General features: G+C 42.1%; 1 non-coding gene across 1 annotated transcript; it reads right to left on the bottom strand.

Moving 5' to 3' along the window:
• Positions 1-263: 263 nt before the first annotated feature.
• On the bottom strand, positions 264-337 carry trnat-ugu (transfer RNA threonine (anticodon UGU)). Its single transcript has one exon. It is a non-coding gene; the product is annotated as a tRNA-Thr (tRNA).
• Positions 338-11738: the final 11401 nt, after the last annotated feature.

Raw genomic sequence — 11738 nt, 5'->3', positions numbered from 1 at the left:
CTTTCCTTCAGTGACATTAATGTCGAGCTGTTTTCCAGGTTGAATGCAACTGTGAACAAATTTGTATCAAAGAAGTTGCCTTTGAAATATCAGCACTGAATTTCTGTCCAAGGAGGAACAGCCGTTCCAAACTCACATCCTTCACAAAGGCTGTTTTCTTTTGTGACGAAAATACATCACATAATTTGAATTCTCACTGAAAGTTCAGAAGACACAGATGGAAGTGATTGACAAGGTAACTTACACATCACAAATAAGAAACAAGGCTCTACTGGGAATTGAACACAGGATCTCCTGTTTACAAGACAGGTGTTTTAACCAACTAAGCTACAGAGCCAGATGTTGTTATAATTAAAATCAGAGGAGTGCACTATTTATTCTCATATAATATCAATATCAAAGGAAAATACAGCAGATGCTGGAAATCTCAAATAAAAACAAGAAACGCTGGAAATACTCATCAGGTCTGGCAGCATCTGTGGAGAGAGAAGCAGAGTTAACGTTTCAGGTCAATGACCCTTCTTCAGACCCTTCTATATATTCTCATCCCACTTCTCCACAGGTCACAACATATATTTTAACTTTTCCCACTTCCTGAAACAGTCAATCACATACTCTATTCTTCCCAGAATAGAAGACACTGACCAGGTTTCTTTAATGAACAGCAAAATTATCAGTTTATTACAGAACAAGTTTTAACTAGTCATGAAATAAAGCATAAATACACAGGTAGAAATTTTAAAAGTTCCCTTTTTACCTTAACCATTATTTAAAGCCCCTTTCTTACCACAGCCCCACACACGCACACACACATACACCGGTTAACTGAAAAAAAAAGAATTATTTTTTCAATTCTGAGTTCTGTTAAAGACAAAAACAACACTTGGGCTGATTACTTGTTCATTCCTGAAGAAAACAGCAGATGAGATATGTTGTTCCAAAACTGGCAAACAGTCTAACTTCTGAGTATGCGTAGACAGGTCACCAGGGTCTTTTAGAACAGTTTTTTAGAGGCAGTGTTGAGAATTAATTTTAGCAGGCTTTCTTCAAAGACAGGAGAAGAGATGAATTGACACAGTGAAGTTCTCAGGGTCTTTTAAAGATTTGCTGCAAAACAACGTGGGTTGTGATCTTCTCTCCTTCCTTGACACTTCTTCAGGCTAACTTTATCAGCTGCTCACTCCAGAAGGTAAAACACAATGACTGCGACAAATAAAAGCTTGTGATTTTTCTGCCCTCTTCGGTGAGTGCTGCTGCTGCCGGGTTTGTCCAATCAAGAGGCGCAACTGACTTCTCTGTCCACATTTCCCCCTGTTACCAGGGTTTCTGTTCGACATTTAACTTGAGTCATGTGACAACCAGTAAACATAGTTGCCAAATTAATACTTTCAGTACCCTCTTGAAAAAGAACTGGTCTGACATTTATTAAGTTTGACGATGAATTCCTCAAAAAGAATTTCACAAAAAAAAATTCTAAATCACTTCCATAACATCATGTACTTTCCCTGAGCTACAGGTTATTGCAAGTCTCTCTGGCTGTGTTTATTTTTGTTGATTTTGCACTCAGGTTCTTTCTGAATCCATGTGTTTGCAGAACTTTGTCAGTGAGAAACATGGAGATATGCTTAAAGATTTCCCTGCAAATTATTCATATCTCCGTCTTTCTCCGAACTTTGTAGAAACACATTAATGTGGGAATCACACACATCAGGCCGTCAAACCTCTCCGTTAAACATTGAAAGGTGACAGTGTTTATTGTGACGGGGTTCCATTTATTCAGACACATCTGGTATAAAAGTGCTCAAGAAATGATTCACACAGGTAATGTATTTGTATATTATGTGCATGACATAATGACGTAAGTAAACAATTCCTTGCACTTGCCACGCTTGGTGTATATTTTCTCTGCTGATGCCCCCTGAATATATTGGAGAAAATGGTGATGAGGATGAGATAAAAGTCTGTAAATATAGGCAGCAAACAGCAGCAGGGACTGCAGTGAACAAGATCAGGCAGCTCCTGGTGACCTACCTGCTCGGATGGTGGAGATTTTAGGTGGATTGTGTGAAGCCTGGGCCACAGAATGTCTCTTCAGTTGAATGAGATACCGCAGGGTATTCCTGTGCATCTGATTCAAATTGCTTATTTGGGACAATATGGCTGCACACATATGGGATACATCGGAAGGTGAGGAACTTATGAGAGGGCTTGAGAACCATTCAGTTCATATATTGAAAGAATGGACATGTTTTTCAGAGCTAATAACATTTTGGAATTTGAAGGTGAAAGTGCAGAGGTCAAGACTCAGAATGAGGCAATTCTTGAGGGCAAGAAAGCAATTTTGCCAATGGAAATTAGCCTGGAAGTGTATGACCAGCTAACAAAGCTTCCTGCTCCCATCAAGGCAAAAGATGTGCCATTCAAAACAATCATCACGAAGTTGGAGGAACATTTCAACCCAAAGCCACTAGAGATCACGGCAAGCTAGAAATTTGGAAGCAGAAATCAGAAAAGTAGTGAAACAGTTGGTGAGTACATTGTGGCATGAAGAATTTATCACTACATTGCAACTTTGGCATATTATTAGACCGTGCATTATGAGACAGATTTGTGCTTATATTGGTGGATGAGAAAAGATACTAAACACACAAAATCTCACATTCGAGCTCGCATGTAAGATTGCTCTTTCCATGGAGATTGCATCAAAGAATGCTCGAGAATTTCATCCTGTGCCAGTGATTGTAACACACTTCAGGGGAGCTTAAAAAAACTGGTAAAAAGGGCTTTCACATGGCAGTTAAAATTTACACAGAGAATTGTGAAGAGATACAATTTGGGAGGAAGAATAAGGAGAGGCCATATAAATGAAATGTTACAATTCTAAAGTGGGTGCCAGAACAGAGAGACAATGTACACCAATCTTAGAAGGTTTGAAAAGGCTTCTAAGAGCAAACAGGACACTTGGCTTTATTAATAGAGACATATAGTAAAAGCAAATAAGTTATGATAAACCTTTATAAAATACTGGGTCTGAATGGCCTACTCCTCTACCTCCACAGAAAGCTTCCATTCCAGGTTTGCACACACTCGTCAGGATCACTCTCCACAGATCCCGCCACTCCAGGCTCGGACACCCTCTTCAGGATCACTTTCCATAGATCCCACCACTCCATGCATGGATATCTCCCTCATGATCAGATCACAGGTCCTTAGTCCTGCCACATCCAGTCATGAATGATGGTGGACAATTAAATAACTAACCAGATGAGGAGGCTCCAAAAAATCCCCATCCTCAATAATGGTGGAGCCAAAGCTAAATCATTTACAACCATCTTACATCAGAAATTGCTCAGTGGATGATTCATCTCGGCCTCCTGAGGTCCCCAGCATCACAGTTTCCAGTCTTCAGCCAATTCGATTCACTCCACATGATAGCAAGAAACAACTGAAGTCACTCGATACAGCAACGACAATAGGCCCGAACAACATCCCGGCTCTAGTACTGAAGACTTGTGCTCCAGAACTAGCTGTGCTCTCAGCCACACTGTTCCAGTAGAGCTACAACACAGGCATCTACCCGACAACGTGGAAAATTGCCCAAGTGTGCCCACTCCATAAAAAAAAGCAGGACAAATCCAATCTGACCAATTACCACCCCATCAGTCTCCTATCAATCATCAGCAAAGTGATGGAAGATGTCATCAACAGTGCTATCAAGCACCAGACACTTAGCAATAATCTGCTCATCGATGCTCAGTTTAGGTTCTGCCAGGGTTCCTCGACCCCAGGCAAATACTTGGCAGGTAGAGTATAATGTGGGAAAACGTGAGGTTATCCACTTTGGTAAGAAGAATGGGAAAGCAAAATATTATTTAAATTGTGAGAGATTACAGAATGCTGCGGTGTAGAAGGATCTGGGTGTCCTCGTACATGAATCACAAAAAGTTACCATGCAGGTAGAGCAAATAATTAGGAAGGCAAATGGAATGTTGCCCTTTATTTCAAGGGGGATGGAGTATAAAAGAAGAGAAGTCTTGCTGCAAATGTACAGGGTGTTGGTGAAACCACACCTAGAGTACTGTGTACAGTTTTGGTCTCCTTATTTAAGGAGGGATATACTTGCATTGGAGGCAGTTCAGAGAAGGTTCACTGGATTGATTCCTGTGATGAAGTGGTTGTCTTATATGGAGAGTTGATCAGGTTGGACCGATACTCATTGGAGTTAAGAAAAATGAAAGGTGATCGTATTGAGACATATAAGATTTTGAGGGGGCTTGACAGGGTGGATGCTGAGAGGATGTTTCCCCTCATGGTGGAATTTAGAACTAGGGGACACAGTTTCAGAATAATGGTCTTCCATTTAAGAAGGAAATGAGGAGGAATTTCTTCTCTCAGAGAGTCATTAATCTTTGGAATTCTCTACCACAGAGAGTAGTGGAGGCTGGGTCATTGAATGTCTTCAAGACTGAGTTTGACAGAATTTTATCTGCAAGGAAGTCAAGGGTTATGGGGGGCAGGCAAGAAAGTGGGGTTGAGGACATGATCAGGTCAGCCATGATCCTATTGAATGGTGGAGCAGGCTCGAGGGGCCAAATGGCCTACTCCTGCTAATATTTCTTCTGTTCTTATTTTTTATTGCAGCTTGGTTCAAACAGACACAAAACAGTGGAGTTCTAGAGGAGAGGTGAGAGTGATTGCCCTTGAGTGAGTGTGGCATCAAGGATCCCGAGCAAAATTGAAGTCAATGAGAATCAAGGGGAAAACTCTCCACGTGGTGGAGTCATACCTCACACAAAGCAAGATGGTTGTGGTTAGTGGAGGCCAATCATCTCAGCCCAGGACATTGCCTCAGGAGTTTCTCAGGGTAGTGTCCTCGGCCCAAACATCCTCAGCTGTTTCATTGATCACTTTCCCTTCAACATAAGTCAGAAGTGGAAATGTTCGCTGATGACTCACAACTCCTCAGATACTGAAGGAGTCTGTGCCCACAAGCAGCGAGACCTGTACAAACTTCAGGCTTGAGCTGATAAGTGACAAGCAACCTTGTGGCCACACAAGTGCTCAGCAGTGAACATCTCCATTGAGATAGAATCAAACCATCTACCTTTTGATATTCAGCAGCATAATCATCGCTGAATCCCCCACCATCAACATCTTGAGGGTTACCACTGACCAGAAACTAAACTGGACCAGTCACATCTATGCTGAAGCTATAAGTGCAGGTCAGAGATTAGGAATTCTGCAGCAAGTATCTCGCCTCCTGACACCTCAAATCCTGTCCACCATGTACAAGGCACAAGTCAGGAGTGGGATGGAATACATCCCACTCAACAACACTCAAGAAGCTCAACACCATCCAGGAGAAAGCAGCCCACTTGATCGGCACCTAACCCACCACCTTAAACATTCAGTTCCTCCACCACCAGTACACAGTGGCTGCAGTGTGTACCATCTCCATATGCACTGCAGTATCTCACCAAGTATCCTTCAACAGCACCTTCCAAACCCATGACCACTACCACCTCGAAGAACAAGGGCAGCAGATGCATGGGAACTCACTACCTGCAGGTTCCCCTCCAAGTCACTCACCATCCTGACATGGAACTATATCGCCATTTCTTCACTGTTGTTGGGTCACAATCCTGGAACTCCCTCCCCAATAGCACTGTGGGTGTTCCTGCACCAAATGGACTGCAGCAGTTCAAGAAGGCAGCTGACCACCACATTCTCAAGGGCAATTAGGGATGGGTAATAAATGCCAGCCTTATCAGCGATACTCGCGCCCATTAATGAATAAAAAACAAATCACTCTCCACAGATTCCCCACAATCTGGGCTTGGACATTTACTTCAGGAGCACAGAGCTTTATATAACTACAACATGAGTTCCAATCTTCATATTCCGTTCACTTTTCACATTATTTTTCTACCAGTCCACTAGCTTTTAGTGATTCAGTATTCGGGTCTCTGCGCCTCCGCAGTTTCTATCATCTCACCACTTAACAAAAAACACTCTGATCTCTCTTTCGTAGGTCCTAGATGACCCCTCATTTTAAACTCCATCTGCCAAAACATTGCTCACTCACTTAATCTATCAAGAAGATTTGAAAATAAATTTCTTGCCAAAGGATAATGTTCTGCTTCTGCTCCCTCGCCATTTGCTTTTCCCGTTAGTCGTTCACTTGGTGTAAATCCAGAGAAAGTAAAGATGGAAGGAAGGAAGGAGGGGAGGGGAAATCCTGCTCCGTTTCGTGATCCCTATTTGATCTTCATTCCAGTCCAATTTGGGTGATGAATTCCAATTGTCTGTCTCAATTTTAATAAAGTATAAACAATTCTGGAACCACCGTCAAGATACTGACAAGAACAGGTTTCCAGGCCAACATTACATTGAAGCTGGAAACAAGAATGCAACAGGCAGTTGATAAACTAACAACAAGGATGGGATTCAAACCCACGCGTGCACAACACAACGGATTAGTAGCCCATCGCCTTAACCTCTCAGCCACCTCGTCACCTGGCAAGTCACAGAAGCACAACCGTCACCTTCACACAGATCCTGACAGTGCAGCCAGATGTGCAATGATGGAAATGTAGCTTCTGTAAGTAAATGAAATTTCCATCACATCAGGTCATGGCCTGTTGGGAATGGAGCGGTGTGAAACATTTCCAGACCATGTCCAACACGTTTCTACTCAGTGTGAAAACCCACCACGGAAAGACTGGAACATACAATCATTTGATCACAGCATGATTAACATCACTCAGACACCTGAACCATTAGGTCACTGACGAAGTCATGATGACTTCGAATTTCTCATGAAATGACAACTGAACTAACTGACTGGAAGAATTGCTTCAACTCCACGTGATCAGCGAGGCACAGCCTCAGCCGACTTGTCAGGCGGTGTAAACAGATATCACTGCTTCTGATCTTCACCAGAACAGAGAGTGAGATGTAACATTGATCATCAAACAGACTATGAGAGAATACAACAGAATAAAACACATGGAGAGATACTGTGGAATAACAAATAGATTTGATTGGAATGTTGAATTTTGATTGGAATGGATAAAACACCAGAAACAGCAGATTAAATTGGGATTCTCATCATTATATTGATCTGGGACAGAAAAGAGAAACTGATGGAAAGAAGGGAAGAAGGAAGAATGGAACTGTTCAGTTTTTTCACTCGTCCATCAAAGCTGGATTAGAAAAAGTAGCAAAAGTTGCAAATGCTGCCAAAAGCTTGGATCGAAGGATGTCCCAACTGTTTAACTGTCTCCTCACTGAGGGAATTTCAATCAGTCAGCAATATCATTCTCTATTTTTTTTGTTAAATGAACCCAGAACTGTAACTTGGAGTTAATATCTGTGTTCCGACTCCTGAATAATAAAATTTTGAGTTTCTTGATATTTTCTGGACACATTTCCTGCTGAAAGAAATAAGAACTCTTTTCTAATTTACACAATACTCTATACACACTCATCAAGCCTGCTAAGCTAGCATCCTTGGTGCTGCTCTCTCTTCTCCCAAACCTCATCCCATGTGACTGTTACATCATCACTCTGACAGTGGGAGAGGTTGATCCCACTGTGTTCAGCATTAACCCTTTACATCCTGATACTGCTCTGTGAATCAAAAAAAATGGTGAGAGGGTACTTCCTTCATTTATCGAAACACCAACAGCTGCCAGTTTTGAACCAACTCAAACCCATCAGAGAGAGAGAGAGAGACTGTCAGAGAACTTCCTGCATCCAGTCCTGATCCTGTCACGCTCAGCAGATGCTCACCCAGACCCCACTCTCATCAACACTGAGCATTGTCGCTGAGACCCTTCAAATAATGTTTATAAAAGGCAGAAAAATTCAAATTTCATCGCAGCTGGATTGATTGAAACGAAGTTTAATATCTTCTTATCACTAGGTAACCACATGAGAAAGTCCTTCAATCGTTAGCATAAATTATCAGCTGCAAGAATGTTTGTCATTGGGTTGAATCATTTCTGTGTGAGGAATGTTCCAGCATCATAAACCAGGGGAACGTGTTGACTGAGCTGTGTCTTCATCTCTTCTGGACAGTTCATCCTTCATTCTGCTCTGATTCACTTTCCCAAAGCGGATCTACAGATTCTCAAATCTGGAGACTGGGTTTTCTTATTCGGTTCCTTTTGATTTTTCTTGCTCCTGAATGATAATATATTCCAACCTTGGATCAACCTTGCGTTGTGTCCCAGTCTCGGTTAAAAGCGACACTTAATGGCACCAACACTCTGAAACATACAACACGGACACACTCTGCTTCAGTGAGATTAATGTTGAGGCGGTTTCACGTCAAATGCAATTGTGAACAAATTTCTCTCGTGGCAATTGTGGGTGATTTGAGTATTTGCACTGAATTTCTGTGCAAGGAGGGACAGTTTCAAACAGCCATTCCCAAAATCACTTCTTTCACAAAGACAAAGACTGTGCTGTCTGAACGTGTCACTCAACTTCACAAACAAATTTGAACTCGAAGTTCAGGGGAAGACAGAGATGTGAATGATTGACAGAGTAATCTCTAAATCATAACTTTCCGTTTCTTCACTGCAGTGAGGCTTTGTTGGGGTTTGAAGTTAGGTTCTGCTGTTTATCAGACAGAGGCTTTAACCAACTAAGCTACAGGGCAAAATCTCGAATACATCCTTTCCTGGAGTTACAGGTTATTGCAGGACTATCTGTCTCTGGGTTCTTTCTGAATCCACAAGTTTGCAGATCTTTGTGAGTGAGAGACATGGAGATATGCTTCAAAGATTTCCCTGTAAATTATTCAAATCTCCATCTTTTCCTGAACTTTGAACAAACACATTACTGTGGGAATCACACACATCTGGCCCTCACACTCGTCCGCTAAACATTGAAAGGTGACAGTGTTTATTGTGAGGGGATCCATTTATTCAGACACATCTTGATCGGGATGTGTTTCACACATGTAATGTTTTTGTATATTATGTTTATGATGTAATATTGTAAATAAACATTTCCTTGCACTTGTCGCATTTGGTCTCCATTTTCTCTGCTGATGCCCCCTGAATGTATTGGAGAAAATGGTGATGAGGATGAGATAAAAGTCTGTAAATATAGGCAGCAAACAGCAGCAGGGACTGCAGTGAACAGGATCAGTCAGCTCCTGGTGACCTACCTGCTCAGATGGTGGAGAGTTTGGGTGGATTGTGTGAAGCCTGTGCTACAGACTGTCTCCTCAGTTGAATGAGATGCCCTAGGGTAAAGCATGGCTACCCAACCCGACTCCGACCAGACCGGATGACATGTGCCAGGTTCGGCTCGGGTCTCTCTTCCGTGTCCGGCATTCGGGTTCGTGACGGGTCGGGCTGGAGGCGGACACAGTGCTGCCTTGCTCAGGGAGGGAACTTCTGCATGATTCCGCAGGAATAGCCAGCTTTCGGAATGGAGGATCACAACATTTGGACAAGGTATGTTTGATATAATTAACTTTATTATGGTAGTCGGGTCGGGTCGGGTCGTGTGCGGGAAAAAAATCAAAGGACTCGGGCCCGGGTCAGATTCAGGTTGGATGTGGTCAGGTCGGACTGGGTCGGGTTTCAATTTCATAAACGAGCAGGCCTTTACCGCAGGGTCTTAGTGTGCATCAGATTCGAAGTGATTATTTGGGACAATATGGCTGCACCCAAGGGATACATCAGAAGGCTAGGAACGTATGAGAGGGCTCGAGAACCATTCAGTTCATATATTGAAAGAATGGACATGTTTTTCAGAGCTAATAACATTTTGGAACTTGAAGGTGAAAGTGAAGAGGTCGAGACTCAGAATAAGGCAATTCTTGAGGGCAAGAAAGTAATTTTGCGAATGTAAATTATCATGGAAGTGTATGACATGCTAACAAATCTTCCTGCTCCCATCAAGGCAAAAGATGTGAATTCAAAACAATCATCACCAAGTTGGAGGAACATTTTAACCCTAAGCCACTAGAGATCACGGCAAGCTAGAAATTTGGAACCAGAAAGCAGAAAAGTAGTGAAATAGTTGGTGAGTACATTGTGGAACTGAAGAATTTATCACTACATTGCAACTTTGGCACATTCTTAGACCGTGCATTACGAGACAGATTTGTGCTTATATTGGTGGATGAGAAAAGATACTAAACACGCAAAATCCTACATTTCAGCTAGCGTGTAAAATTGCTCTCTCCATGGAGATAGCATCAAAGAATGCTGGGGAATTTCGTCTTATGCCAGTGACAGTAACACACTTCAGGAGAAGATAAAAAAAACTGTCAAAATGGGCTTTCACATGGCAGATAAAATTTTACACAGAGAAGTGTAAAGTGATAAAGTTTGGGAGGAAGAATGAGACAATGTGCACCAATCTTAGAAGGTTTGAAAATGTTGCTAAAAGCAAACAGGACACTTGGCTTTATTCATAGAGGCATAGAGTAAAAGCAAATAAGTTATACGAAACCTTTATAAAACACTGGGGCTGAATGGCCTACTCCTGAACCTCCACAGAAAGCTTCCACTCCAGGCTCAGACACCCTCTTTAGGATCACTCTCCATACATCCTGCCACTCCATGCACGGATATCTCCCTCAGGATCAGATCACAGCTCCACAGTCCTGCCACATCCAGTCGTGAATGGTGGTGGATAATTTAATAACTAACAAGATGAGGAGGCTCCAAAAACACCCACATCCTCAATGATGGTGGAGCCGAGCACGTCAGTGCAAAAGGCAAAACTGAAGTATTTGCAACCATTTTCAGTCAGAAGTATTAAGTGGTTTCGATCTGTGCTAATTTCAGCTCCTCATGCTCGCTGGTGCCTTGATTCTCTGGTGCTAATTTCAGAGTAAATCATGCAGCTTGACAATTGGAGCCAAAGAAAAAGACACAGGAGAGGTTGAAAGTGCCAAAACCTGGGATTGAACCAAGAACTGCGATTTTTAGTGCAATGCAAATCCAGCTGATCTATTTCAGCCACACACTAAAACCAGCCTTCGCTCATTGCTTTGGAAGACAATATTTACATTCAAGTGTTTGTCAAAATTTACAGAACACAACATGAGTAATATTTCCCATTGTTTTCTCAGCACTGATGGAATGTGAAGCGGGAGAAATCCCACTGATCCACACCGACCCAGAGCTGAGAGTTCAATCTTTAGCAGCGAGACGCTGGAGAGACGGAAGAGTCCTGAATCAAGGAGAGACTTTCTGATATAGTAAAAGCAAAATACTGCATATGCTGGAAATCTGAAATAAAAACAAAGGTGCTGGAAATACTCAGCAGGTCTGGCAGCATCTGTGGAGAGAGAAATAGAGATAAAGTTTCAAGTCTGTGACCTTTCATCAGAACTGCCAAAGGTTAGAAAAGAATTAGGTTTTAAACAAGTGAAGGAGAGGGGCCTGTGGGAGAGAACAAAGGGGAAGGTGTTTGATAGGGCAGAGGGCAGGAAAGATTAAATAACAAAGTTGTCCTGGGACAAAGGCAAAGAGTCCGTTAATGCTTGTGGTCAAAGATAAAGCATTTGTCCAGAGAGAGTGTTAATAGCAGAATAATGAGCAGCATTGACTACATGAAAAACAGGCACATGGTTTCAAACACACTGTGTTTTGTGCTCCCCCTTTGGTGAATCCTTGTTCACAGCTTTCCAATTATGATGCAAAGAAATGAACACAAACAGGCTTTCTTTGGTTTAAAGAAAAAAAGTGAAACTTATTAAACTT

Source organism: Heterodontus francisci, unplaced genomic scaffold, assembly GCF_036365525.1.
Source record: "Heterodontus francisci isolate sHetFra1 unplaced genomic scaffold, sHetFra1.hap1 HAP1_SCAFFOLD_102, whole genome shotgun sequence".
In the NCBI taxonomy this organism is placed as follows: domain Eukaryota; kingdom Metazoa; phylum Chordata; class Chondrichthyes; order Heterodontiformes; family Heterodontidae; genus Heterodontus; species Heterodontus francisci.
This window is presented reverse-complemented; position numbering and strand designations above follow the sequence as displayed.